This window comes from Stenella coeruleoalba (genome assembly GCF_951394435.1).
Source record: "Stenella coeruleoalba genome assembly, chromosome: X".
Taxonomy (NCBI): domain Eukaryota; kingdom Metazoa; phylum Chordata; class Mammalia; order Artiodactyla; family Delphinidae; genus Stenella; species Stenella coeruleoalba.
In genome coordinates this window covers 82,720,151-82,748,121 of record NC_137152.1, presented here as the reverse complement: position 1 = coordinate 82,748,121, position 27,971 = coordinate 82,720,151, and the positions used below count along the sequence as shown (strand labels likewise).

At 37.8% G+C, this 27,971-nt stretch overlaps 1 long non-coding RNA gene across 1 annotated transcript; it reads left to right on the top strand.

Moving 5' to 3' along the window:
- LOC307180743 lies at positions 1-27,812 on the top strand. The gene is made up of 4 exons (XR_013825769.1): positions 1-115; positions 1,382-1,509; positions 10,379-10,530; positions 26,483-27,812. It is a non-coding gene; the product is annotated as an uncharacterized lncRNA (long non-coding RNA).
- The last annotated feature ends 159 nt before the right edge of the window (positions 27,813-27,971 follow it).

Here is a 27,971-nt window from a genome sequence, read left to right as displayed (position 1 = left end):
ATTTCCGGTGTGGGGGACTAGCCAGCGTATCTCAGTTGCCATAGAAACCTGACGTCAATATGGCGACCGTGACGACTTTTCTACAGAGACAGACGTGGCCTGACGAGAAAAGCAGGTCTCGCCTTCAGGTGATTGAGACTCCGCTGAGGGTGTGGGTCCTGGCGGTGAGGGCTGAGCAGCCCTGGGGTGTGGGGAGACAAAGGGATCCAAGTCGTGTCTTTCTTGCTTTGGGAATCGGTGTCCCGGCTGTCTGGTGGGGCAGAGAGATGTGCCCTTGGGGTGCCTCCCGGCCCCAGTGAGTGTGGTGTCTTGCTCCAGGGGTGTCCTGGAGCTATTTGCCTTTTAAAAACAGGGGCGAGGGAGGATAAGGCAAGGTCTTGGGTAGTGAGAGAGAGGGAGAGAGCACATGCGTGTGTGTATGGATGTGTGTGCGCGTGTGTCTGTCCTATTCAGTTCCTAGCACATATTAGGAACCAAATTGGGTTATTGTTTCTTTTTGGCAGCTTTCCTTGGCCAGCTTGGTTACCATGGTGGCTCAGTGACTGCTGTGGGATTTAGTGCAGACAGAACATCCATTTTTGATTCTTGGCTGAGTCATCTGTTACTATGATAGTTGTCAAGTGTTGCTTTTCTGATTCCCTCATTCCTTCCAGATTTATTAGTTGGCACTTGAGTGCATGGTAGAGCTTTTCCCTCCCCCTTATTTATGTATTTATTCATGTATTTATATCTGTATAACTCACAGATTCCTACTTTGCTCAAGTGGTTACCTTTTTTACATTTGTTACTATCATTATATATTTTGATGCTCAAATTGTCACAGAATTGGCCAGTGTTAGCCCCTTCAGGTTGGCTTCTATGTCCGTTGACACCTCCCTAGAACTTTTTGATCATGTACTTTGCTCTCAGAGCCTGACGATCTCCCTGTCTGTAGAAAGGAAATAATGATACCCACTTCATTTTTGAAGAGCAAAAGTCCAAAAATTACAACCAACAATGTATGGCATCTAGTAGGCCCTCACCAAATTGTATTTCTCCATTCCAACATTACCTCCTTCATTCTATCAATTTGATGCCTCTGACATTACCATAATAGCATGACCTCCAGAGAGAATAGTTGGACATGTTAAACAAGCAGGAATAAGCGCACATGTCCATGATGTGAGAGCCTCAGTGTCACTGCTGTGTGTGGAGGGGGCTGTGTGATGGAGCTGGGGAAGAGGAAAAGTATCATTGCACAACTTGCAGTGAACTGAGTGGGGACAGACAAGCACATCCTCAACCCCTTCCCCTGCATTTCACGTGTTTTTCCATCCTTTCACATTCCTCTCTATTCCATGTGCTGTCTTATCCTCTTACTCTTCCTACGGTGGAACATCAGAGAAGGTATGGACTCTGAGCCACAGAAACAGGATCCAGTAGAGAAGAACTAAGTGTGATGTTGAATCTGCTAGACAGGTTCCTGGAGCAAGAGTGAAGAGATCAGGCCCCATCACTGGGACATTTTAGGTAAGTCACCACCCTTCCCTCCATTGTCTTGTATACAACAGGATAACAGTACCCAATGCTTCCGACCACCCAGGAGTATTGTGGAGTTTAGGTATGAGCCCATGTGGGAAAGAAATCTGTGATTGTAGGTGGGAGGGAAGGACCAGTGAACTTTCAAGTAATAATATTAACAGACACACCACAGGTATCATAGAACTCTGGTGCATGGTTCCAGATGCATGGTAGGCATCAGATTAATGCTACACAAATGTCAGCTGTTTAGCTCAGGATTTTTCCAAGTGTGGTCCATGGACCACCTCATCAAAATTGTCAGGTGGTGCTTGTTAAAATTGCAGCTACCTGGGCTCACCCTAGGTTGCTGAGCCCAAACCAGGGAGGTGGGGTGGTAGGTATCTACTTTTGAATAATTTCTTCAGTTCATTATGGTACTCACCCAAGTTTGAAAAATACTGCTATAGATTTGCAACAATATCTTCTTAAAATTTTGAATCCTTTGATGTCTAATTTTGTTGTCATTTGTTCCTGACACTCAGCTTTAAATCTGTGCCTGCTCCTTTGTGTTAAATAGGTTAACAATTCCTTGATTTAAGGAATATTTATTCAAAAATGTGTATGAGAGGCACTGGGGACACAGCACAGAGAACAAGACAGGCAGGATCCCTGGAACTTTCATTCTAGTTTGGGAAAACTGGCAATAAGGAGGTAAATCAATAAACGGGGCAATTTCATATGGGGATTTGCACTTTGAAGAAAATAAACACATAAATAGAATAGAAAATGACTGGGACAGGGATTATTATACAATAGATTATTATCCAATAGTTGTCAGTGAATCTCTTTATCAGGAAGTGACATTTGAGTTGAATCCTGAATGACAAGAGGAAACCAAGGCAGGCCTTTGGGTCATTCACCCTGTGGTGTGAGTCACACCAGTTGTTCCAGGAGCAAAGGACAAGCTCAAGTGGCAGTTGCTTGGCAGACAAAGTGCAGATGGTAGGAGATGAGGTCAAGGGCAGACAGGAGCCACATGGTGTGGGCTGTGTAAGGAGTTTGGAGTTTATTCTGAGGGTTAGAGGGTGGGAGTGACATGCTCTGATTCACGTGCTCACAAGGTGACTCTTGCTGCTGTGTGGGGAATGGACTGGACAGGGACAGGATAGCTATGGGGATAACCATTAGGAGAATTTGCAGGGTCCAGGGGAGAGACGAGGGTGGATCGGCCCTGAGCTGCAGTGGTGTGCAGAGGATGGGTGGCCTGGACAGGGCCTGTTGGAGGTAGGGCAGGAGGGACCTGCAGTGTGGGTGCATGGGGGGTATGTGAGGATAAGGCAGGATCCTGCATGGGACCTCAGCTTTATGTTTGGCCATGTGCAGAAATGGTGGTGTGCTTCCTGAGATTAGTTGTTCCAAGTGCTTTTGAGACGTTCTCCAAAGAACTAAGTCATTCAACAGTGGTTATAGTGAAATTTAGTGATTTAAATATGCATCAATTGATGAATAGGATTCAGTTGTTAGATCATTAAGCTTTATTAAAGACACATGGAAACTCAGACTATCAAAATGATAAAAAACTTGTATTTCTAAAAATCATCTAGCATTTATTGAGTTGTTATTGTATGTCTAGTACTGTTCTAAGAGTTTTCATGTATTAAGTCTCAAAACAACAACCCCTGAGGTACAGATGATTGTTTTTGCCATTTTACAGAAAAGGAAACAGAGACACTGAGATACTTTCACTCTCCCAAGATCACAGAGAGTACAGTATTCCAATGTCTCTGCAGTTGATTTTTTAAAATAATGTGATTCTTGATCATTTATCCTTGTAAAAACCAAAACACAAGGCAATATTTTTAAAAACTTTTTTCTTCTATGATCAGTACAGTAAGTCCCCTACATACGAATGAGTTCCATTCCTAGAGCATGTTCATAAGTCCAATTTGTTTGTTAAGTCCAACAGAGTTAGCCTAGGTACCCAGCTAACACAATTGACTATATAGTACTGTACTGTAATAGGTTTATAATACTTTTCACACAAATAATACATAAAAAACAAGTACAAGATTTAAAAAAAAATTTTAATCGTACAGTACCTTGAAAAGTACAGTAGTACAGTACAACAGCTGGCATACAGGGGCTGGCATCGAGTGAACAGGCAAGAAGAGTTACTGACTGGAGGAGGGAGAGGAGGTGGGAAATGGTAGACCTGAAGGATTGTCCTCACTGGGAGATGGAGGGCAAGCTGCAATTTTACTCATGCCTGACGTTGATGGCACAGGTTTTGGTTCCTTGCTGGATTCAATTCTATCTACCCTCTTGAAAAAATGATCCAGTGATAGCTGGATAGTAGCTCTTTTTTCTCGTCATAGATGACATTGTAGTACAGTATTGCATTCTGAATGGCTGTTGCAACCTTCGTGTACTATTCTACATTTGGGTCCTGTTCCTCAAAAACTAGCAGTGCCTCCTCAAATAAAAAAAATTCTCTTGCCATTTCTTGTGTCGTGAATCTCTTTAGTTCTTCAGTTACTTCTTCCTCCTCTTGTCTCTCCTTGTCCTTTCTCTGGGCCTCCAATTCCATCAGGTCATCATTAGTAAGCTCCTCATTTTGCACAGCAACAGTACTGTACAGTAAAGTACACAAAAGCACAACCACTTGTAGAGGATGCACACACGTGACAATGTACGCCAGACACGAGAACTAACTTACGTGACTGGACATGCGAATGCACATTTGCATTTTTGAAAGTTCGCAACTTGAAGGTTTGTATGTAGGGGACTTACTGTACCGTATAATCCTGGTTTTGCAGATGAGACAATTGAGTGACTGTAGGGTGAAATAAAATTATTCAAACTCACACAGTTTGTAAGTGGCAGAACTAGGGGCAGGACTCTGTTTCTAGAACCCACACTGAACCAGTGAACTTAGGAAGAAGAAAAAAGACCTTTTTTGAACTATCTCAGCCCACAGTGGTTAAGGTTAGGCGGGGTCGTATCTCTTTGTGTGGAAATTATGCTTCAGGAGTCATTTTGTCATATACTAGAGTTTTAAGAAAAACAGAAAGGGAATAATTATGAAAACAAATGCATTGTGTGGATATTTCACAATATCTTTGTTATGGAGATTTGGATATTTTCCACTTTTTTGTCTTATTGAATAATGAGGCTATACACTTTCTTGAATAGGCTTTTTTTTTTTTTCATTTCTTGGGTATGTACCTAAGAGTAGCATTTCTGAGTCAAAGGGTATGTGTATGTTCGGTTCAGTCAATACTTCCAATGAGTTTTTCAAAGTAGTTTTTCCAATCTATATTCCCCCACAGCAGGATATAAGAGTTCCATTTGCTCCACATCCTTGCCAACACTTGGTATTTTCCACCTTTTTCATTCTTGTTCTTCTACTGTGTGTGCGGTAGTAGCTCATGCGATAGTAGCTCATGTGACTTTAATTTTAATTTCTCTGAAATCTCTTTTTATCTAAAGAATGTCTACCCTCTTTTTTTTCTAACCTTCCAGTTGATTTTCTTAAGAAACTACAACTTTTGTCCTGTGGAGTTTGCTTTCTGGATTTTGATGATTGTATCCCTGTTGTGTTTTTTATGTATTTATTATGTTCTACTGGCCCCCTCCTATTTCCTTTAAATTGGTAAGTAGATCTAGAGGCTTGATCAGATTCAGGTTTTTGGCAAGAGTACCTCAGATGCAGTGGTGTTATACCTGGGGGCTCATCTTGTGTGGTTTTCTCTCCTTCTGTGTTGTTGAGATTGATCACTGGGTCTTAGGTGTTGTCAGCCTGATCCATCCATTTTCAAATTTTGCATCTGCTTTTCATCACACATTTTTTGCAGCCTCTGAAGATAATTGCCTAGATATGCTTTTAAAGGTTGCAGAAAGGTGATGTTTTAATTCTATACTTTCCTCTGCATTTATTAGCTGGAATTCTTCTATAAAGTAACTATGAGGTTACACTGAGGTGTGGTACACACAGGAAGGTAGGAGGAACGTATGTGTAATTCTTTTGCATTATTTCCACTTTTCAGAATAATGAGTTCTTTCTCTGGGATCCACCAAAGGTGAGCAGTGAGTTTGTTTGTTTTAAGTGCCGTAGTGAGCTCACAGATGCTTACATATTTGATGTGGTTTAACCCATTGTAGTCATTAATCTTTCTGATGTTCAAATTGTTCTCTTTGTCTGGGGGGGGTGCCCTTCATGTTGGCTTGAGTCCTTTTGATATGCTTTCTGGTATGAGAGTTTGGTCTAGACTCACCTGGTACAGTCCCTGCCCAGACCTAAAAGGAAACCTGATTCCTTTTAGTGGGACATGTTTTCAGACGACTCTACCTGGGGACTAGAATTGAGCATTGCTTCTGGGTTGGTCATTGTTTCTTGAACTTTTCAACGCATGAAGCAAGAGAAAACACATCATTGCCTTGCATCATGGGCTGCTCCTCCATCTGCTTGTAGGTAATTTTGTCCGTTTTTGTTTTAACTTTCCATATTTTAAATATGCAAGCAAATGAAATATGTATATTAGTTTCCTTCCCCATCCAGATTTAAAAGGTGGCACATTCTTCACCAGCACTGTCCAATAGAAATTTCTGCAGAAGTGAAAATGTCCTTTATCTGCACTAACACTATAGCCACTAGCAACAAGTGGTGGCTGAGCACCTAAAATGTGGCCAGTACAATCACTGAATTCTTAGTTTCATTTATTTTTTTAAAATTAAATTTATATAGCTGTTTGTGGCTAGTGGCTACCATATTAGACAGCAGCAGCTCTATACATTTTTTTCTGCACCTTGCTTTCTTCATGTAACATTATATCCTGGTGATCACTCCTTAACAGTCTAGAGAGGGAATCCTCATTGCTTTTTATGGCTTTTTATGGCTGCAGAGTACATATAGATGTACTTTAGATTACTCAACCAGCCCCCTGTTGGTGGACATTTGTCTTGTTGATAATCTTCTGTTGTTAAGGACTGTTCTGCGAGGAATGGCCTTGTGCTTATTATGACTTTTTGTATTTTTGCATTGTTTTGGGGGGATAAATTCTCTAAAGAGAGATTACTGGTTCCAAGACTGAATACCTATGTAATTTTACTAGATAGTATCAAATCCCCTCTATAGGGCAGTATTATTTTACATTACCACCAGCAATATATGAGAATGTCTATTTCTTCACAGACTATCTAATTGGTAAGAAGAGGTATATCATGATAGTTATTTTTCTTTGCATTGCTTATCATGAGTTAGGTTGAGCATTTTTCTTGTGTTTAAAGACTTTTTTTTTTACTCTTGCATCTACATTTTTTGGTGAAATACCTGCCCCTTTTTTTGTCTTATGTTGTTTTTTGCATCCACTTTTTCATAAGACTTCTACATATTAGGGATATAACTGTTACCTAAATTGTAAGTATTTTTCCCAATTTTTAATTTTTTGTTTTACTTTACTTATGTTTTTCTTTAACCATTCAATTTTTAATGAAAAAACAAATTATACATATCACTCTTTCCCCTTATTACTTCTGGAATGTATGTCATAGTTAAACAAGTTTTCTCCACTACCAGGTCATAGGAGAATTTCTCTGACAGTGTAGTTTAATAGGCAGGAGATAGAGAAGAGAATTTGGATCATATTGGGGTGTTGGGTATAAGAGGAATGCTGAGGGGAGGTGTCCATCATGTGAGAAGTCTACAAAAACTGTTCCACTGAATCAGGAGAATTAGATGCTTAGACCAGCGTCCCAGTCCAGTGCTTGTATTTGAGAGCTTGGTCTCTACTCTTTTCTGTCTCCTGTGGAACTTGGGCCAGGCCTGCTTACTGGTAGAGATCTTACTTGAAGCAGAAACTCCATGTCACCTCACATGAACCTCTCAGATGACTAAATGGAAGGGACCATCCCCTAGGGATAAGACAGACACAAAACCAGTTCTGAAATCTACCACCAGACCTAGACAAGGAGTAAAGAGAAAGTAAAACCCATGAGGAGAATCAACACTGAAATCACATAAGGGTCACTGCATCCTTTACTCTGTATCTGAGAGTGAGATCCTGTCAGAAGGTAGTAGCCCCTTAGTAGTATGCAAAAGAACAGACATGAGGATTATAAAATGCCTCAGTTTCCCAAGGTGGCAAACTTTCCCCACTCAACGGCATCATTTCCTGTTTAGATGTTGGTTTTCCAGGACTCGGAGTGAAGCTTGAACTACACTTGCTTGGAATGGAGTCTGTTTTGGGTAGGCACTAACATCCATTTTGCTCCCTGTGAGCATTTCCAGTTATGCAGGTCTAGAGATCAAGAGAGGGAAGGCGTGGGATGCAGATGTGGAATTGGACTGACAGTGCCTAGTACACAGTAGACTATACACATTAATAAATAAAAGAGATGTAAATGCAGTTGTAGATATAGGAAACAAAACTAAGTATACATCCTCTCAGTCTTTTAAATACATATGAATTTTACAAAGAGGGTTGGAACTACGCTGTACTTTTTTTTTTAATTTTGGCTGCGCTGGGTCGTCATTGTGGTGCATGGGCTCTTTGTTGCAGGCTTCTCTCTAGCAGCAGCGCGTGGGTTTAGTTGCTCTGTGGCATGTGGGATCTTAGTTCCCCCGACCAGGGATTGAACCCGCGTCCCTCGCATTGGAAGGCAGATTCTTAACCACTGGACTACCAGGAAAGTTCCTGTACTTATTTAGTTATCTACTTTTCAGAAACTATTTTGTTTCTATTTCTAAAAATTATGCCTTTTGGGGGGAAAAAATAATCCATAGAAAATGGAGAAAGATGCCACCTGGCGATATGCATCAGAATCACCAGCCCCCTAAGGGGCTTGGCAAAGGGTTAGGTAATGGAAGGGGGATTGGGAGGGGGGAATGAATTCCATCGTATAGGCCAAAGCTTTCTGGAACTTTCGACATACTGGTGGTGATCCCTCTATATTTGTGCCCATCCTGGGATTTTCAAGCCCTAAAGCTAGAAGTCCCATCCCATGTGAGCTAAATGGAAAGCTGCATGAGTTGGTATATGAGTAATTGGTATGAAGTTTGAGACATAGAAATACACACATACAGAGAAACAGTGTCAAATAAATCATTATGATCTGCTTCTTTTACTCATAAAACAGTATGCTATGAACATGTTTCCAAAGCAATGAATATATGAGCATGATATTTATAACCAGATCATAATTATTATAAGTTTTTAACATTTTATACAATAAATGCTCCATATTTAAAACACTACAGAAATGCAAATTTATAAAATGAAAATATCCTCTCTCTCCCATCAACCCACACACATTGAATTATTATCAAAGAAATCTTTTTAATGTGTTATTTTCACACAACAGTATATGAACATGTTTCTAAATCAATAAATGGATCTTTGCATTGTCGTTTTGTGGCTTGCCTTGAAGGTTTTCCTATTTTACAAACCTTTATCTCAATAACTTTTTCAAATTACCAGTTAATACTTTTTGTTTTTTAACAAGCTTTAAACAATATTGAAATGTATATTAAGAAACTGAAATCATTCTATCTCTCCCTCTGCCTCCATCTTCTGCTCATCATAATACAGGTATCTTTTAATTTATTGGTGCCTACTCTCCAGATTTTTCTCTGTATGTAATGCACTAACTTATATTTAATGACACACACATACATACATTGATGTGTATTCTTTTGCAGAAATAGGATATTCTGCATACTTTATGACTTCCTTATTTCATTTAATAAAGTTCATTTTCATTTCATTTGTTTATTTGACATGGAATGTTTCCAAGTATTTATTGGGAATTTATTGCTTTTTATGCACATTATCACTTGATATCATTGACCTATCTTTATTGTTTGAGTATTTTGCACGTCAAGGTTATAAACCTTATGTCTGAATATAAGTGGTAAATAATTTTCCCAACTTTTCACACACATTTTGATTTTTAATTTTTGTTATTCACATGGTAGTTTATATTTTATAGTGATTTTCATTATTTAAAGAGTGCTTCACTCCATTGTTTGAAAAAGTATAACTGAATAGTAATGCTTTGAGGTAATCCGAATGTTAGCTCACAGGATGGGGGGGGGAAAACTTAGTCTTTTTGTCATTTTGGGTTTTGAGTCCTGGAGCAGTAATTTATACGGTTGTTTCCCTAGGTCAAGTTGCTTAACTTTTTACTTCTGTTCCCTTATCTGAGTAATAGGGATAATTATTTGTCTTAAATAGAGTTAGCATTAAATGAGATAAAATGTAAAACCCCTTTCATATAGTAGTTGTGTACATGTTAATATCCTACCATTCAGGTTCTCTTTCCAAAGGGCAACAGCTTGTGCTGCTTTCTGGGTCCAGTTCAGCACCTCAAGAATCAGCTAGTCATTGTGGCCCCTACACCCAGTCCTCTTGGCCCACAGAGTAGGATTTCATCCCTACCATCATCTTCATGTCCAATGGGGAGCATGACACAGCCCAGATTCTACATCAGGTGAGGTTTCCACTATAAGTCTTTTAAGCCCTGGAATTCTGTCATCTAAAACAGGAGGCTGCTGCTTGATCTGTGTAGTGGGCAAAGTGTAGACATTTGACCCTGGAAAATTTACATACCTCTGAATCTGAGGTTGGCCATCTGTAAAATGGGACTAAGGGTGCATATTTCCAGACTTGTAAGAAGAAAAGGAAAAAAAACCTCAAAGAATGTCTGGCATGTAGCGGGATTTTGAGACATATTACTCCTGGCCCATCCTGCCTCCTCTGTCCCATAAGATAGAAGATTTGAACCAGCATCTGGAATTGTATCAGCAAGAAGTGAACTTTGGTCCCATCTCATCATTTCTTTTTTTTCCACATGCTTTCCTGTCTCCTTATTTTCCTTCTAGTTTGATATGAGTGAAGCAATTTCTTATTGAGCCCCAGGAAGAAGAAATAGTGCAGAAGAGAAGGAATAATAATGGGTCAGCTAGACAGAAGATGAGAATCATCAAACATGTGTCCCAGTAGCCAGACCTATCAACAGAGCACAGGACCTTGGGTGAGTCTCTTCCCTCGTGCTAGCCTTGGGCCTAATATAGAAGGGCACTAAATATAGAAACAGTGGTTAGGGGCATGGGCTTTGGAGTCAGATGGACTGGGATTTGACATTGGGACTCATTACTTGCTGGTTGCATGATCTTCAGCAAGCAGTTTATCTATTATGTGCTCTATGATCATTGGTATCTTTTATTATTGCTTATTATTATTATTATTGCTTATTATTGTTGTTATTATTATTATTATTCCTACCACCCATCCAAAGGGTGAATGATAGGAGTGAAGATTATACTGCCTGGCATTACAGTGTTCCACCGAACTATGATTTTATAACTGTTGGATAGAGTGATTGACACACAGATAAAAGGAGGTCTATAGACAGCTCATGAGCAGACCCAGACATGTAACATTATTTAATATGTTACAGGTATGGCATTTCCAATCATATATCTTGTTCAAGAGTTGGGGCTGGGTTAACTGGTAAAGGCTTCATTACAAATCATAGTTACATCTCATCTTATACCTTGTCATTTAATCAGAAAACTTTCTCTACACGCTAGTACTCAAGGCAAGAATTAAGATAAAAGCAAAACCAAAATAACAACAAGAAAAAAGGATACTGAATTGTATATAGAGTAAGATAATAGTTATAGGAAATGTGTATGTAATACATGTATATTACGTTTACATATTTACATGCAGAGGAAAATAATGGAACGAAATAGCATAGTGTAAATTTCAATGATGATGGGATTGCTGGGTATTGATATTTTTTAACACCGCATTTTACTCAAAATATTAAACATTTGCTAAATGGAGTATGTATTACATTTATGATATTAAAAAAACCTGAATCCCCTAAAAGTGCTACTACTTATGAAGGATTTCAGATGAAGAGCAGAGAGCTATAAAATCAATCCAGCTTAAGAGAAAACTTTACTCCTCCCTGATTGTATCCCCTTCCTCTCCCCTAGAGATAATTACTCTCCAGAAAGGGATGATTATTCCCATGCATCACTATATCCTTTTATTCCATATGAGAACTTTCCTAAACAAATTATAATATTTTTCTGCATGTTGGCACTATACACACACACACAGAGTAAGTGTTCTTATCCTCTAGCTTGCTAATTTATTTAATATATAACGTGTGCACACACACACTCACATATACACACATATGTATATGTGTATATATATATTTATATGTGTGTATATGTGTTTATATGTCTATCTCCTGGTCCTTACACTCAAAGGAGTGACATGAGGAGTTCGAGGGTAAAATTTCATCAAGATCCCAGCACAGTATTTGGCACATCGTCCACAACGTCCACAGTATTTGGCACATCGTCCCTTCCTATCCTAATTTCCAATCTTTAACAGGGTTGTTGTTTATTAACCTCAATAACATTACTATATTTGAGTGAGCATTTGGGGATGTAAGAAAAGGAAGGGAACCACACACCTAACTATATTACGTAGGAATTTCAGTGCCATCTCTGTGGTATGCAGTGTAATGGAGTTGGGCTGGGGAAAAATCCTCATTCTTTCCAGTGAATAATAGTGCTTTTCCCATCCTCTGTTGGTGACCTGAGGGTTCGGGACCTACTTGGAGTTCTAGGAAGAGGTGACTGGGGGTTGGCAGGGAGGGACACTGGAACAAGAATCAGGATCTCTTTCTGGGTCCCAGAGCCTGAGCCACCCAGGGTGAGTTCCTTTCCCTGCTGTGTGTTATGAAGCATGTGTCACTATTCATACCTTTACTGACTCAGGGACTACAGAGGTCATGTTTATGATTTCACACATTCTTGTTCCTTGTGGTGTTATGGTCACCTCTGTAGAACCCTCTTAATTTATAAAGAGGAGGAAGTTTTCAGAGACTCCTCAAAGAGGAGCTGGGCCTGGGACAGTGGGCTGGACTTGTGGGGGCTGTATGGGAGAAAGTAGGGGGGAAGTCCACCCTGACTGGAGTGAAGAGTGGGGGCTCCCGGGTGAGCAGACAGAGCTCGGAGGTAACTGATGGGACACTCCAGGGGTCTGAGGCTGTCCGGGTGTAGGACTGATTGGGGAAGGAACACATTCGCTTCCATGGGACACTACATAGCCCCTTTACACTGAAATGGGACAACGATGGTAAGGAGGAAAGTGCCCTGCTGGTGTGTCGCTGGTCCATGGGGGCAGAGAAGAACTGGGAGCACAGACAGTAGGGAAGCTGAGTTGATGCTCAGTTCCCTAAACCTCCATTAAAGTAGGAAGCAGACATCAAGGGGAAGGATTCACGACTAATGGATCCCCCACACTATCTGGAAACCATACACCCTCTTTAGTTTCTCTCTGATCCCAGGTCCCATGGACTCCATCTGCCAGCGAGGTTCTACCTGCCTCCTGGAGTCACATTCTTAACCAGAACACTCGCTCCACCTGTTGTCTCTCCCCACACCCTCCTTTGTTTCATCTCTGCGTCATCCCTGAGGTCACTCAGGCTTTTCTCCTCCTTTGTTGCTTTTCTCCTTTCATCCTCTCAGTGAGGTGCATCACAACACAGCACTGTTCTGACAAGTTTAGGCTTTTTTAAAAAAACATATTTTTCTTGTGCACTTATCATTTTTGCAGAGTTAAGATCTGACCCTTGCCCCAAACAGATCTTTTTTGACAAAACCCCTCCTCCCTTCTGCTTGGGTAACTCTGTGCTGTTGTAGATGCATGGGCTCAGTATACTTAACTTAAACGTGTTATTATCCATACTTCCTGACCTTTTTCAACTCTGTTCAGTAGAGTCTTTGCACAGGATTTCTCCTGGGATATAATGGTTTGTTTCTGGATTTCACCTATGTCATCTGCACACGTTCTTTCATAGACAGTTGGCCCTATCACTGGATCTTTTTTGGAGGGCTTCAGTAGTTTACCATGTGGGCCCACAATGCCTCTTTCCTTGTCTCTAAATTCATCTCTCTGCCAACTTACTGAAGGTAGGGATTAATGAAGATGCAGGGTACAATTCTTGGGCTGCCCTGAGTCCCTTGACGTTGGAATAGAAGCATTTAATAACCAGGGAGTGGATATTACAGAATGCAGTTGGTGGTGTTAGAACAGATTTGAAACATCTGAAAAGCACTGCATTCTGATAGAGATATTTTCTAAGGGCAGAGGAAAGAGAATGATACCAAAGTAAGTGAGTGTTCATGGAGATGATGTAGAGATTTTAATTATCAAATAGGTAGCTCAAACAGTGGTGAGTATCTGCATGCCCAACTCTCCATTGTGTGATCAATAAAGTTCCATTATTATCCACATTTTGTAGTAGAATAGTCTTCAGTATTTTCTGTACATTCATTGAGAACCACGTAACATAGTGTAATACTTTTTGATTCAACCATTCAACAGAATTTTAGAAATTTCAAGAGGAAAAGGAAAAGCTACTATGTTTATATTTTTGCTCTTTCCAGTTTTCTTTCTTCCTAACTGACATTCTAAGAGCACCTCTATTATCAATTCCTTTCTGTCTTAAGAACTTCCTTTAGTGATTCTTTTACTTTACATTCTGCTGGTGATAAATTCTCTTCATTTTCCTTCATCCGACAATGTCTTTGCATACCCCACCTTTCCCGAAGGATAACATAACCACCAGATATAGAATTTTAGGTTAACAGTTTTCTTTCAGCACTTGAAAAAGGTTGTGCCACTTCCTTCTATACTCCATGGTTTCTGATGAGAAAAATGCTGTTATTTGAATTGTTTTTTTCCTATAGATAACACATCATTTCTCTCTCCCTGCTTTCAAATTTTTTTCCGATTTTTTTTGGGAGTTTGTCTTTAATATTTTCCTAAGTTTGATCATGATGTGTGTTTCATGGATTTCTTTGGAACAATTCTTCTTGGGGTTTGCTCAGCTTCTTGAACCTCTAGGTTTATGTCTTTTGCTCAACTTGAAATTTGTTAGCCATAATTTCTTCAAACACTTTTTCTCCTCTCCTTCCAAGAAAAAATGACATGAATATCACATCTTTTGTTTATGGTCCCATAGGTAGGTCCCCGAGGCATTGTTCTATATTTTTTTAGTCCATTTTTCTCGGTCGTTAAAGTTGGGTTGTTGCTGTTGTTCTGCCTTCACGTTAACTTTCCTCTTTCCTCTCCATTCTTCAGTTACATCCATCCATTGAATTTCTGTTTCAGTTCTAAAATTTCCATGCTTTGTGACCACCTAGAGGGGTGGGATAGGGAGGGTGGGAGGGAGGGAGATGCAAGAGGGAAGAGATATGGGGATATATGTATATGTATATGTATAACTGATTCACTTTGTTATAAAGCAGAAACTAACACACCATTGTAGAACAATTATACTCCAATAAAGATGGTAAAAAATAAATTAATTAATTAAATAAAATAAAATTTCCATTTGGTTCTTCTGTGTATCTTCCATTTCTTTGCTGAGACTTTCTACTTTTTTCATTTATTTCAAGCATGTTTGTATTTTCTCATTGCAATATTTTTTGAAACATTTTTATGATGACTACTTTAAAATTTACGTTAGAAAATTCCAATATCTATTATTATCTTGGTGGTGTTGTTTGTCGTGGTGGTGGTGTTTGTTGATCATATTTTTTCACTCAATTAAGATTTTTTGGATAGAAGAGTTTTGATTATATCCAGGACATTTTGGGTATTATGTTATGAGACTGTGTCTTATTTAAGTCATCTGTTTTAGCAAGACTTCAGTGACACCATGCCAGTGGGGGAAAGGGATCACAGTCTCATAGCAACCAGGTGAGGATGAAAGTCTAGGTTCACCACTCAGTCTTCTCTGACTCAGGAGTTGGAGGGTAGAGAGGGAGAGGAAGTGGTGCCTGCCTCATTAGTGCTTGGTAGAGGTGGAATTTCAGGCTCCCCACCAGGCCTCCACCTACACTACCCTGGCTGGGAGAGGGAGCACACCTCCTTACTGTTCCCTATGTGGCCTCCACTGACACCATCCCAGGGGGAGGGGTTGTTCATTACTGCCAGGTGGGGATAAAAGTCCAGGTTCCCCACTCAGACTCTACTAACATGGGGGATGGGCCAGGCATGGGGATGGAAGGGAAGTGGAGCCCTGTTACTACTGCTTGGTGGAAGAAGGATTTCACTCCCCACCAGGTCTCCACCGACACCACCCAGGTAGGAGTGGGAAGGCACTTCTTGCCTGCCTTCCTTGTGGCATGCCCTGACACTGTGGAAGGGAGGAGGGCTCCTCATCACTGGATGGTCGTGAAAGTTCCACTGTTTCACTTGGCTTCGGGTGGCACCAGCCCAGAGAGGGGAAGGGTGCCTTCCCTTCTATGAGAGAGGAGGGAAGCGGAGCCTAATTTTCACTGGATGTGGGTGGAAGTCAGACTCCTTGCATGGTCTCCACTGACACCATGGGTGGGGTGTGTGCTCATTTCCACCAGGTGGGGATGAAAGCCCTTTTTCCCCATGAGGTCTTCTCTGATACCACCCCAAAGAGTGGGGAGGGCTATTTGTTTATAATCAAGTGAGCATGGAATCCACATTTCCCACTCAGTCTTTGCTGCCATGGTGAGGGTGCAGCTGTGTTTCACTCTGTGATGTTAGGGCAGTTGTTGTCTAAAAGCTTTGTTTCTTGCTACGTTCCCCCTTTTTCTGGTCCTGTGTCTAAATACAGCAGGCTTTTCTTAGAGCTCTTTTTGTCTTTTCCTTTTGGTGTTTTAGGGTCTCCTGCTTCTCCAGCACCCCATCTGGTGTGTATGAGGTAAAAATAAAGCCAAGGGAATTCACTGCCTTATTACTTGGATCTCAAAGTCCCCAGCCAGTCTGCCTTTTTTCTTTCCACTTTTCAGAGGCGTCTTATATTTGTTTTACCTGTAATATCCAGGATTTTTAGCGTACCTAGCCAAAGTAATAGGGAGAAGTATGTCTATTAAATCTTGTCCCCCAAACAAAAGTCCTTTCCTTTTATTTTTTAATATAAGTAAAAGTGTATATACAGTTGACCCTTGAACAATACAGATTTGTCCACTTATACATGGATTTTTTTTTCAGTAGTAAATACTGCAATACTATTTGATCCAAAGTTGGTTGAACCACAGATACGGAACCACAGATACAGAGGACCCATGGATATGGAGGAACTGAGTATATGGAGGGCCAACTATGTGTTATGTGCAGGTTTTCAACTGTGTGGAGGGTCAGTGCCCCTAGGCCCTGTGTTGTTCAAAGGTCAACTGTATTTGAATTCCCCCAATTCTTAGATTAAAAAAATACCATGCTATATACCTTTGTGTACATGGACTTTTTCTCTTAGCAGTATATCCTGGAGGTCCCACCGTAGCTTTATGTGGAGCTATTCATAATTCTTCTTTGAGCTTACTTAGTATATACTGTGGGTTGTGTGATAGTTCATCCAGCACAGAATTGATGGATATTTAAGTTGCTTCCATTTTTTCTTATACAAATAGTGCCTCAATGAATGTCTGTATTTATATCTGTCATCTTTTTGTGTCATTACCCATATATCTTTAGTATATAGATATAATGTTTCTGGAAATGGGATTTCTTAGTCAAAGCATAAGAACATATAATTTTGCTAGGTATAATCAAATTCCCTTTTATAGTGGTTGCATTACTTTCCTATAGCTACCATAATAAATAACTACAAACCTGGTATCTATAAAAAACAGAAATTAATTCACTCACTGGTTTAGAGGTCAGAAGTCCAAAATTAGTTTCACTGGGACAAACTCAAGGTGTCAGCAGCATGACGCTCCTTCTGGAGGCTCTAGAGGAGAATCTGTTCCTTGCCTCTTCAAGCTTCTCTTGGCTGCTGACATTCCTTGGCTTGTGCCTGCGTCACTCCAGCCTTTGCATCCCTGGTCACATTGCCTTCTCCTTTTGTGTCTGTGTCAATTCTCCCTCTGCCTCTCTGTTGTAAGGACACTTACGATTGCCTCTAGAGCCTGGATAATCTCTCCATTTCAAAATCCTTAACTTCATCACATTTGCAAAGATGCCTTTTCCAAATACAGTAAGATTTATAGGTTCCAGAGATTAGGATCTGATATCTTTGGAAACAAATATTAAACCTACCACAGTAATCATAACCTTTTGCATCGCCATGAGCAGTATGTGAAAGGACATGTTTTTTTTTACATCCTCATCAAATGAGTGTGTTGATAATCTTTTGGATTTGCCAATCTAATAGTTTAGAAATGGTATATCTTACTGTAGTTTTAATTGCATCTCCCTTACTAAAAGCAAGTTTGAGCATCTTTTACATATGTTTAAAGACAATTTGCATTTTTTCCATTAATTGTTTATTTCTTCCATGTCTCTGATAGGGTTGTTGTTTATTAATGACTATATTTTAATGACTCTGATAAGCTTCTATATAGAAGGAATATCAACAGTTTGTTAGATATTAGTTACACATATTTTTCTTGTGTCTTTTTAATTGTCTAGCATGTTTTATGCCATGCCAAATTGTTATTGTTTTTTTTATGTAGTCAAATTTACTAATCATTTTTCCTTAATGTGCTTGAATTTTGAGTCGTAGTTAGGAAAGTTCTTCTTCCCATATAAGAGACTTTAACATGAATATCTCATAGAGATCAGTTGAATTTGAAGCAGAAGGAAATGAAGTATATGCATATTTATATGATGGGTAAGCTTTGCTGACATTCTTATAGGATGAGATACTTGAGGATGTTGAGGAAGAGGAAGTAATCATCCTTTCAATACTTATTTTTAAACAATAAGGGGAGTTTTCTCATTTAACAAGAAATCTGGCAGAAAGCCAATTCCATGATTGGTTTAATTTAGCTGTTCCAACAGTGTCATCAAGGACTCAGGTTCTTTCCATCTTCAGTGTGTGTTGGTTTGTCTGGCTCTCATGATCTCAAGATGGCTGCCATAGTTCCAAGCTTCACACCCAATTAACAACATTCAGAGACAGAAAAAGAGTGTCAGCATGCTTCTCTTTCCCACCCCCCTCTTTTGTTATTTGTGGTAAAATATACATAACAAATTTATCATTTTAACCATACTTAAATGTACAGTTCAGTGGCATTTAGTGCATTCACATTGTTGTACAACCATTGCCACTTCCCATTTCCAGAACTTTTTTATCATCCCAAACTGAAACTCTGTACCCATTAAAAAATAACTCCCTGTTATCTGCTCCCCCAAGCCCTGGTAACCACTATTCTACTTTCTGTCTCTATGACTTTGACTATTATATATATTTCATATAAATGAAATAATAACAATATCTGTCCTTTAGTGTATGGAATATTTCACTTAGCATAACGTCTTCAAAGTTCACTCATGTTGTAGCATGTATCAGAATTTCATTCCATTTTAAGGCTGAATAATATTCCATCGTATGCATATACCACAAGTTGTTTCTCCATTCATCTGTCAATGAACATTTGAGTTGTTTCTGCCTTCTGACTATTGTGAATAGTCTGCTGAGAGCTTTGTTGTGCAAATATCTGTTTGAGTGTTGCTTTTAATTCTTTGGGGTATATACACAGAAGTGTAATTGCTGGATCATATGAAAATTCTTTGTTTAATTTTTGGGGGGAGCCATCATCCTGTTTTCTACAGCAGGTGCACCATTTTATATTCCCACCAGCAAGGCACAAAGTAATGATTTCTCGACATACTCACCAACACTTGCTAATTTCTGTTTTTTGTTATTAATTTTTAATTGAAGTGTAGTTGATTTAGGATATTTTAGTTTCAGGTGTACAACATAGTGATTCAATATTTTTATAGATTATACTCCATTTAAATTTACTACAAAACAATGGCTATATTCCCTGTGCTGTAGAATATTTATATCCTTGTTGCTTATCTCTTTTATAACATAGCAGTTTGTATCACTTAATCCCATATCTCTCTCTTGCTCCTCCTCTCTGCCCTCTCCCCATACTGGTAACCACCAGTTTGTTCTCTGTGAGTCTTTTTTTGTTATATACATTTGTTTTACTTTTTAGATTCCACATATAAGTGATAACATAGGTTGTCTTTCTCGGTCTGACTTATTTCACCAAGTATAATACTCTCTAGGTCCATCACGTTGTTGCAAATGGCAGAATTTCATTCTTTTTTATGGCTGTGTAATATATATATATATATATATATATATATATATATATATATATATATATATATATATATACACACATATATATTTCCCCCAAATATTCTTTGTCCATTTATCTGTTGATGGCCACTTAGGTTGTTTTCATATCTTGGCTATTGTATATAATGCTGCTATGAACATTGGGGTGCATGTATCTTTTCAGATTAGTGTTTTCATTTTCTTCAGATATATAAAAAAAAAAAGAATTGCTGGATCATACAGTAGTTCTATTTTTAGTTTTTTAGGAACCTCCATACTGTTTTCCAAGGTGGACGCACCAATTTACATTCACACCAACAGTGTACAAGGGTTCCCTTTTCTCCAAATCTATGCTAACATTTGTTATTTGTAGACTTTTTGATGATAGCCATTCTGATAGGTGTGAGGTGATACCTAATTGTGGTTTTGAGTTGCATTTCTCTCATGATTAGTGACATTGAGCATCTTTTCATGCTCCTGTTAGCCATCTGTATGTCTTCTTTGCAAAAATGTCTATTCTGTTTATTTTTTTTATTAATAGCCATCCTAATGGGTGTAAAGTTGTTCTCATTGTGGTTTGGATTTGCATTTTCCTAATGATTAGTAATGTTGAGCATCTTTTCAAGTACTCATTGGCTATTTGTACATATTCTTTGGAGAAATGTCTATTCAAGTTCTTTGCCCAGTTTTTAATCAAATTGTTCATTTTGTTGTAGTTATAGAAATTCCTTTTATGTTCTGGATGTTAATCCCTTATCAGATATATTATTTGCAAATATTTTCTCCCATTCTTTGTGTTGCCTTTTCACTCTGTTGATGGTGTCCTTTGAGGCATGAAAGTTATTGATGAAGTTCAAGTTATTTATTTTATCTTTTGTTTCCTGTGCTTTTGGTATCATTTCTGAGAAGTTGTTGCCAAATCCAACATTATGAAGCTTCTCCCCTATGTTTTCTTCTGAGTTTTATAGTTTTAGTTCTTACATTTAGGTCTTTGATTTATTTTGAGTTAATTTTGTATATGGTGTAAGATAAATGCCCAACTTCATTCTTTTGCATGTGGATATCAGTTTTCTCAGTACCGTTTATTGAAAACACTGGCCTTTCCCCATTGAATGGTCTTGCACCCTTGTTGAAAATCATTTGACCATAGGGGTGAGTGTATATTTCTGGGTTGTCTCTTATATTCCATTGATCTATGTGTCTGTCTGTATGATAATAGCACACTGTTTTGATTATTATATTTTTGAAATAAATTTGATATGAGGAATTTGTGTCCTCCAAATTTGTTCTTCTTTTTCAAGATTGTTTTGGCTATTCTGCATCCCTTGAGATTCTATATTAATTTTAGGATACGTTTTTAAAATTTCTCCAACAACACAATTGAGATTTTGATAGAGATTACACTGAATCTGTAGATCACTTTGGGTAGTTTTGACAATTTAACAATACTAAATCTTCTAATCCATGAACACAGGATACCTTTCAATTTATTTATGTTCTCTTTAATTTCCTTCAACAATGTTTTGCAGTTTTCAGTTTGCAAGTCTTTTGCCTCCTTGGTTAAGATTATTCCTAGAGTATTTTATTCTTCTTAGTGTAAGTGTAATTTTTCATAAATTCCTTTTTGGATTACTTATTTTTAATGTATGGAAATATAATTTATTTTTGCAGGTTGATATTGTATCCAATTTTTCTGAATTAACTTATTAGTTCTAATAATTTTTTTGTGTGTGAATCCTTAGGGTTTTCTACACGTCAGATCATATCATCTCTGAACAGAGATAGTTGAACTTCTTCCTTTCCAATTTGGATACTTATTATTTCTTTTGCTTGCCTAATTGCTCTGGCTAGAGCTTCCAAAACTATGTTGCACAGTAGTGGTGAAAATGGGCATCCTTCTCCTATTCCTGATCTTAGTGGAAAAAACTTTTGTTTTCACCATTGAGTATGATGTTAGTTGTGGGTTTTCATATATGGCATTTATTATGTTAAGGTGGTTTCCTTCTATTCCTAGTTTGTTGACTGTTTTTATCATGAAAGGGTACTGAATTTTATCAAAAGCTTTTTAAACATGAATTTATTGTGTGTTTTTACCTTCATTCTGTTAATGTGGTATATTACATTGTTTAGTTTTTGAATGGTGCACCACACTTGTATTCCATGAATAAATCCCACTTTGTCATTGTGTATAATCCTTCTATATGCTTCTGAATTTGGTTTGCTAACATTTTTTAGGATATCTGTATCAATATAAGGGATATTGGCCAAGTATTCTTTTCTTGTAGTGTATATGTCTGGTTTTGGTATCAGAATAATATCGGTCTTACAAAATGAGTTAAGAAGTGTTCCCTCTTCTTCAATACTTTGAGAATATTTGAAAATAGACCATTTTCTTATAGCAGTTTTAGGTTCCCAGAAAAATGGACAGAAAATTAAAGAGTTCCCATATGACCCCTTCTCCAGCACACAGCCTCCCTCATTATCAAAATTCCACACCATTGTGGCACATCGATGAACCCACATTGACACATCATTATCACCCAAAGTCCATAGCTTACATTACGGTTCACTCTTGGTGTTGTACAGTCTGTGGGTTTAGGCAAATATATGCTGAGATATGTCCACAATTGTAATATCATACAGAAAAATTTCACTGCCCTAAAATTGTTCTATGCCCAACTTATTAATCCCTCTCTTCCCCCAACCACTGGCGATCACTGATCTTTTTACTGTCTCCATATTCATGCCGTTGCCAGAATGCCATATAGTTGGAACCATACAATGTGTAGCCTTTTCTGATTGACTTCTTTAATTTAGTAATATGCATTTAAAGTTCATCCACGTCTTTTCAAGGCTTGATGGGTCATTTCTTTTTAGCAATGAATAATATTCCATTGTATAAATGTACCACAGTTTATTTATCCATTCACCTACTGAAGGACATCTTGATTGCTAACAGGTTTAGGCAATTATGGATAAAACTGCTATAAACATCCTTGTGCAGGTTTCTGTTTGGACATAAGTTTTCAACATATTTGGGTAAATCCTAAGGAGTGCAATTGCTAGATCATGAGGTAAGAGTATGTTTAGCTTTCTAAGAGACTGCCAAACTGTCTTCCAAGGTGGCCATACCATCTTGCACTTCCACCAGCAATGAATGAAAGATTTTCTGTTTATTCATGATTCAATTGGTAGGCTGTGTGTTTCTAGGAATTTGTTCATTTCATCCAGGTTATTCAGTTTGTTGGTGTATAATTGTCCATTGTATTCTCTTATAATCCTTTTCATTTCTGTAAAATCAGTAGTAATGTCCCCACTTTCATTTCTGATGTTAGTATTTGTGTAATCTCTTTTTATTTAGTCAGTGTAGCTAAAGATTTGTCAATTTTGTTGATATTTTCTAAGAACCATTTTGGTTTCATTGATTTTTTCTTTTGTTTTTCTGCTTTCTGTTTTTATTTATCTCCACTTTAAACCACACATATTATTTCCTTCCTTTTGCTAGGTTTGGGTTTAGTTTGTTCTTCTTTTCCTAGTTCCTTAAGCTGTAAAGTTAGATTGTTAATTTGAGATCATCTCTTTCATGTAAGCATTGACAGTTATAAATTTCCATCTCAGCACTGCTTCGCTGTACCATAAGTTTTGGTTGTTGCATTTTCACTTATATTTGTCTCATGGTATTTTCTAAGTTGCCTTGTGTTTTTTTCTTTGCCCCATTGGTTGTTTAAGAGTATGTTGTTTAATTTCCACACAGTTGTGAATTTTTCAGTTTTCCTTCTGTTACTGATTTCTAGTTTCATTCTATTGTGATTTAAAAAGATAATTTGTATGATTTCAATCTTTCAAAATTTATTAAGACTAGTTTTGTAACTAACATGGCCTATTCTGGACAATATTCCATGTGCAGTTGAGAACAATGTATATGTTGCTGTTGTTTGTTGGAGTGTTCTGTATATGTCTGTTAAGGCCAGTTGGTTTATAGTGTTGTCCTCCTCCCACCCACTTTTTGTTATTGATATCACCAATTACGTTTTTATACGTTGTGTAACTATTAAAATAGATTTATTATTTTTTGATGTATTTGTCTTTTAAATCCTGTACAAAATTAAAAGTGGATTTAGAAACCAAAAATTTTTAAATACTGATTTTTATATTTGTCCATATATTTACCTTACCAGAGATCTTTATAGTTTTATATAGCCACAAGTTATTGTTTAGTGTCCTTTCCTTTCAACTTGAAGGACTCCCATTAGTCTTTCTTGTAGGGCAGGTCTAGTGCTAATGAACTTCCTCAGCTTCTGTTTATCTGGGAATGCCTTGATTTCACCCTCATTTTTGAAGGATAGTTTTGACAGATATAGAATTCTCATTTGATAGATTCTTTCTTTAAGTACTTTAAATATATTATCCTACCACATCTGGCCTCTAAAGTTTCAGCTGACAAATCAGCTGATAATATTATTGAGGATCCCTTGTATGTGATAAGGTGATTTTCTCTTGCTACTTGCAAGATTCTCTCTGTCTTTTCCTATTGACAGTTCGATTTTAATATTTGTTGGTGTGGGACTGTTTGTGTTTGTCATAGCTGCAGTTTGTTGAGCCTCTTTTACTTGTACATTTACATATTATGTCAAAGCTGGGAAGTTTTTGGCCATTATTTTTTTCATGTAATCTTTCTGCCACTTTCTGGCTCTCTTATCCTTCTGGGACTCACATGATGTGTATTTTGGTCCTCTTGATGGTATCCCATAAGACCCTTAGGCTCTGTTCACTTTTCTTCATTATTTTTTCTTTCTGCTCCTCAGACTCAATACTTACAAATGTCCTATCTTTGAGTTCACTGATTCTTTCTTCTGCCTGATCAAATCTACAATTGAACCATTCTAATGAATTTTTCAATTACATTATAATATTATTCAGCTCCAGAATTTGTTTTGTTCCTTTTAAAAATTTCTGTCTCTGCTGATATTCTCATTTTATTCATACTTCTTTTTCCCGATTGCCTTTAGTTCTTTGTCTGTTTTCCTTTGTCTCTTGAGCATATATAAGACAGTTGCTTTAAAATCTTTGTCTAGTAAGTCCTATGTCAGGGCTTCTTTGGGTGGAGATGGTTCTATCAATTTTTCTGTGCCTTTGAATGGGCTATATTTTCCTGTTTCTTTGTATGCTTTGTCATTTTTGGTTGCAGTATGAACATCTCAAATAACAACTACCTCTACCAGTCTTTGCAGACTTGCTCTCTACAAGGGTGATCCTTTACCAATGAGCTGGACTTGCTCTGATCATAGGAATTAGCCTGAAGTGAAAGCTTAAGATCTTCTCAGGCCTTTTCTGAACATGCATGTTGTGTGGGCCTGTGTCTGAATATCTCAGTTCCCCTTTATAGGTGGCTACTTTTAAATGTATTAATTTCCCAAAGAGTCTCACCCCAGATTCTTCTTGGCACCTTAGATAGATAGTCTATTGTATGCCTCCACCTATAATCTCTTGTCTCAGCTTTCTGTAGACCTATAGTCTCCTTGCCCCTTTCACAGGCACTGTTGCCTTTCCCGCCTGTCTGCAAAGTTAGGAAAAACAAAGAGGAGTCCTTCAGGCAGCACTCAGACAAGTTAGAATATTGGAAATAAGGTCTACTCTACTTCCTCTGGTTTGAAGGATGGACTGGGAACTGGGTTGCCACCTCCTCCAAATCAAAACTGCTGCCACACTGGGCAGGTGGTAAGGAAAGGGTAAGTAATGACTCAAAACTTTCCCTACCATTTTTAATTAGGTCTTTTCCTGACTGGGTGTTCCTTAGTTGCTGTAGACCTTTGACTATTCTCAGATCTCTTATAAAGTTATTTTATCAAGTCTCTAGTTATTTTTTTATAATGTTTTTGTGGGTGAATGAGGGCCTGGAGCTTCTTAGCCTGCCATTTTGCTGACATCACTTCTCTTATTAGTTTTTAATGTATTTTCTTCTCTTCCCCTTTTATCTTCCATTTTCACATTGGAATAGCATTAACCCATTGAGCGCCAGAAAGAAGAAAGTACAAAATAACAGAGTATTAAGAAGGGTCTGCCTTATAACACACTGAAATCAGGATACCTATGTCCTAAATACAGATTTATTTTTTATAGGACCAAGCATAGTCATTTCCCTTGTGTTGGCCTCATCCATAACAGAAAAAGTTTGTATATCCCAATGGTTAGCAACATGGGCTTTGGTGTTAGATAAAATTAGATGTGAGCTGGGCAAATTTAATTACTGATTTCATGATCTTTATAGCTAATATTGAGCCTCCAGAGATATGAGACCCATATGTAATATATAAGCATTATATGTACATACCTGGAGAATATGATTAGAGTAAATGCACAAACATCATACATTATTTTTAAATCACTGAATGGTAGGTTTCTGGTTATTTATTTATTTATCTCTGGACTTGACAATATTTTCCACAATTTCTAAGTTAGTAATGGATCATTTTTCAGAGCAGAATTAAAGCTTATAGAAAGAACGATTGTTTTGAAATTTTCAGTCATAGATTTATAGAAGATAATATAACAGACTTCTGTATATTCAAATTGAGAAATAAAATATCACATATGCAGTTGAAACTCACTTTGAATCTTCTCTGATTATATTAGTCTCCTTCTTCCCCAGAGGTAATTTTTATCAAGATTTTGGGTTTTTCATACTTAATACTTTTCTTTATAGTTTATTACCTATGTGTGTGTGTGTGTATATATATATATATATATATATATATATATATATATATTAATTTTATTACGTATGTATATATCCCTAAGTGAAATATGGTATTGTTTTCTTGCATGGTTGTATCTATAGGTGCTGGCTACCTGATGGAAAGGAGGAAGGAAGAAACATAAGGAGAGCAAATACACATGCACATCTCAACATTGTGACTTGCCATATATGCCCTCCTTGCCATGTATATTCTCTTGCAGAGCTACTAAAATGGACACAACCATTATTTTTAGCTTATGTGCAGTAGGGAGCACTAGCACATTCTGCAGATACTATTTTCAACCCTTTTTTCCCTGAGGTCTTCAAAGGCTTAGTTTCCCAAGTGCCATCTAGCTCAAAGTGCAGGCCTAATTTACTGGCTTTCATTCAGTTACTCATGTAGGCCTGTGTACCTAGAATCTAATCTGTAGTATCCTGGTGAAATTTAGTTTTTCTGTTTCCAGACTACTATCCATATCCCTTGATTGGCTTGAGGATGCATCCCATTTTGAACTTGATCTGATTTTGTATTACAAGTGCTGGGCATGTGTATATTTTCCTTTCCTTTTATTATTCTTAGTTGCACAAGGAAGGTGATTCAGTGGTGTTTTAATATGTATGTGTTGATTGCTCCTGAATAAGCCTGTGACTAAACTTTAACCCTGAATCCCACTGTTTAAGGTTTTTCCCCCTCTGGATGCTATGGAGCTGAACTCTGAGTGATCCCATGCAGACTGTCACCCTTTTACTCCCTTGTGGCATTCATTGTTTAGATTATTGGGAGGTTAAGCGGATGAGCCTTCTTTTAATTCAAGGAGCTTTATTTGGGAGAGTACATAAAGAGTGTTGTGAAACTACTTTTATCTAAAATCCAGGGAAGTGGAGATGTCATCTGACTGTCAAATATAAGGTTTATCTGAGAGATATGCTTGCCCTTCCCCTAGGCAATTATATTTTTCCTGAAGCTACCAAAATGGGACTGTCATGTGGATAGATTCATAAATTAGTTTTGTGGCCACCTCATTACCTAATTTCCTTGGTTTAGGAATGTTCTTTATCTGACACTGACCCACTGTGGAATGGCTGGGGATACTTATTTTTTCTCTTTATTCTTTTTGCTTCAGAACGCAAGTGCTTTTGTTGTAGATAAAAATGGGAAATGCAGGAAAGGTAAAAAAGAAAAATTAGAAACCCTTTAGAAGTCTACTACTTGTGAGTAGGCACATTAAATAGTTGAATATAATATTTTTCAGAAAACAAGACCTACCCATATGTTGTCTACAAGAAACTCACTTTAAATACAAAGATTCATATAGATTAAAAGTAAATGCGTGGGGAATATGCTAACACTAACCAAAAGAAAGCAGAAGTAGCTATATTCATTTCAGACAGAGCAGACTTCAAATCAAGGGGAGTTATCAGGGATAAAGAAAGGCATTCTATAATGATTAAAGAAGTCAGTTCTCCAAGACATAACAGTCTTTAACATTTATGTGCTTAACAACAAAGTATAAAAATATGTGAGGCAAAAACTAATAGAATTGCAAAGGGAAGTATAATAGATTGATCGCATGATCACATCAGTGCATTT